Genomic DNA, 3,348 nt, shown 5'->3' with positions numbered 1-3,348 from the left:
ATATTATGTATTTATTTTGGATGAGTACGAGATCCCAGCATCCCGACAGGTTTAGGATAATGACACCTTCCGCCGGTGTTCTGATCCTCCCTCCCCAGTACCTGAACCTTACCTCCCCTCCCCGCACTCTAAACCTAACCCTCCCCCTAGTGCCTAACTCTAACCCCTAACCCTCCCCCTAACCCTGCTAACTTGTGGAAGTATTAAATGTTTGTGATAGACTCCCCTGGAGTAGCTGACACTGCTTCATGCACCTCAAGGGTTCTATTGCTGTTTTTATACCCCCTTCTGTCTCTCTCTTCACCCACACTACAGCACACAGCTCACCGACTCTATACCACACTACTGCACGCAGCTCACTAACTCTATACCACACTACAGCACACAGCTCACTGACTCTATACCACACTACTGCACGCAGCTCACTAACTCTATACCACACTACTGCACGCAGCTCACTGACTCTATACCACACTACTGCACGCATCTCACTGACTCTATACCACACTACAGCATGCAGCTCACTGACTCTATACCACACTACTGCACGCAGCTCACTGACTCTATACCACACTACAGCACGCAGCTCACTGACTCTATAACTTCCTACTGTCTCTCTCCTCATCTGCATTCCTACATGTGTCTATTATTCCGCCCTGTTTATCCCCTCTATCCGCATGTCTCCCTCTATTCCTTGGTTCTTATACAGCCTCCTCTCTCTCCTCACCCACATTACTTCATGCACCTTGCACTCTACAATAATCTCTCTCTTCCTAACTATCTCAATAATTCTAATTTCAAACTACTCTTTATCCAACTTATTTTATTGTTTGAAATTTTTTAAAAGTATTAGAAAATATTTACATTTTTACATTAAAAAATACCTTTATTCAGGGTCATAGTTTACTACTTGTCCAAAATGAATACCAGGAAAAATAAAAGGTGGTTCACACCCCAAACCAGTTGCTTCTATTTGTGCATGTGCTTATGTCCGACATCAAAAGCGGACAAGCACAACTGAGGTAGCTGAGGAAGAATTAGTGTGATTGCAATGCAATTATGATCTGTTAAATCTGGAGTAACAGACAGTTGAAGTATGTTTCAATTAGAATTTGTATTGGAGAAAGAATAGTTTTTAATACCACCTCAATAACAATCAAATAATTTGACAAGGTGGATAAAAATGTGTCTACGTGCTGTAAACTACACCAATAGCTTCAGAGCTTCTCCTCCTGTTGTTAATATATATCACACTTTACTCAAGTATATTATTGAAGAGATATATTTGAGTACATCATTTAATAAAAAAATATACATATATTATGTACAGATGTAGCCACGCTCAGCTATCCCACTAATGTGCCAGCGTCTATGGCATGCGTACGCACGTGACCGCCATTGACTGCAATGGGCAAATGCTGTCCGCTCTTAAACGCGCAATGCACGTGCGCACACATTGCAGCAACGATGTAGCCGGCTACATCTGCATATTGCCCTACTTAACTCTCGTTAAAAGGAAAATAATAAGTAATTGAATACAATCATTACATTGTTCAAGATTATTTGAAGGTTTTATTTAATTTTTTGCTAAAAATTATCCATTTAAGAGAAATATTCTCTCTTTTATTTTAGGATATGTCTTCAAATGAAAGCAATTTTTCAAGACTAATATGAAGATACTGATCAAGTCGATAGGGAGAATACAATGATTTAGCAAGATTCTAAATGGTGCATAAAAGAAAAAAACAACATCCACCAGGCTTCACATTATTGTAACGCTCTCCAGGACAAGGAGTCCTGATAGTGATGATATGGCCCTCACAGACCCATGATCTCCACATCGAGTTTGTCTGGGATTAAATGAAGAGACAGAAGGATTTGAGCAAGCTACATCGACAGAAGATCTGTGCTTAGTTCTCCAAGATGTTTGGAACAACCTCCCTGCCGAGTTCCTTAAAAAACTGTGTGCAAGTGTACCTAGAAGAACTGATGCTGTTTCAAAGGCAAAGGGTGGTCACACCAAACATTGACTTGATATAGATTTCTCTGCTGTTCATACACTTTGCATTCTCTTAATAAACTAACACTTCTATTGTTAAAAGCAGCATTTTTTCCCACACTTGCCTAAAACTTTCACATAACTGTGTGTATGTATGTATATATGTGTGTATGTGTGTGTATGTATATATATATATATATATATATATATATATATATACACACACAAATCTATCTCTATCCAAAGAAGGGTGCCCTCAACAGTCTTGTATTGACAGCAGTAAAACATTTTTTCTCATAAAGCCATCATCCCACTGTGCCGTTTCAGTACTCACTGGGACTTTTGTCAAAATATCACAACAGGTGTCCCATCCGATCTATAATTAGAAAAAGACAGACCAAAGTAAAAACACCCCCCTTTTCATTACGGTGAACTCATCCTATTGAGTCACTGTGTGGCCCTGACGAAGTTCAAACCTAGGCAAAATAATTTGGTAATTTCTGGCATAGCCTTAGATCTGCGTGTATGTGGATCTATCTGCTTTCTGATTTGTCGATATAAATAGATGATGGCAATTGTTGGTAATCTGTATCATTTTATCACATCTTCACGCAGAAGTACAGAATGTTCCGATTTCCTAAATACCTCTGGTTCCAAGCATTTTGGATATGAGAGACTCGACCTGTAGTACATTTATAATGTAATTGTAGCTTATACTTTTTTCAAAATTACAGTATCATATAGAATACAGTTTTGTCAAATAATATGAGGGATGAAATCTGCATTATTGACAGTATATTAAATCGTTTAGGTAAATATTTTTTTCAATATCTCTCTCTATTAATAGTGCACTTTAATAAAGAGACTAATAAATAGCTTATTCTTCAAAATTGGTATAACCTCATGGCACTTTTTTCAGACATAGCCTGGCCTCACTGAGGACAAAGCCAAAACAAGCGGGGTTTGTTGCTCCATATTTGATGAGGGCTTTTGCCTGGATTCAGAGATGGACAGAATTGTATAGCTGCACACAAACGGATGTGTAACTACATCTAAAATGCACATACAGGAGTAGGTGTCTCTCTAAGGAACAGACCCCTCCTTGCTGCATCTGCAAATCAGCGCTGGGACTGAGGTCGCAGCCAGGGATCACCATCATGGCTAAAGGTTGCAATGTTTGCTCCTTTGGCCAGGCTGTGGAGGCTGAAGTTTAACGCAGCAAAGCTGGGTCCTAGTCACTTGTGAGGAAAGAAAATCTGCATCCACCAGTGCAGACCTTGGTCTTGTCCCTCTTGGAAACATGCCTCTGTATCCAAGAACATTACCATCAATGTGCACACTCCACCTCA

General features: G+C 39.5%; 1 long non-coding RNA gene across 2 annotated transcripts in view; it reads left to right on the top strand.

Annotated features, from left to right (window-relative positions):
* The window catches only part of LOC148479112 (uncharacterized), a 10,441-nt gene extending 8,370 nt beyond the window's left edge, over positions 1-2,071 (top strand). For both annotated transcript variants that reach the window (XR_015871995.1, XR_015871993.1), the window contains exon 11: positions 1,633-2,071. This is a non-coding gene — a long non-coding RNA (uncharacterized LOC148479112). The remainder of the gene's footprint in view (positions 1-1,632) is intronic.
* Positions 2,072-3,348: the final 1,277 nt, after the last annotated feature.

The sequence above is a fragment of the Taudactylus pleione genome, unplaced genomic scaffold, assembly GCF_031769625.1.
Source record: "Taudactylus pleione unplaced genomic scaffold, aTauple2 ptg000637l, whole genome shotgun sequence".
Lineage (NCBI taxonomy): Eukaryota > Metazoa > Chordata > Amphibia > Anura > Myobatrachidae > Taudactylus > Taudactylus pleione.
Note: the sequence above shows the minus strand (reverse complement) of the source record. Positions and strands in the feature narration are given on the sequence as shown.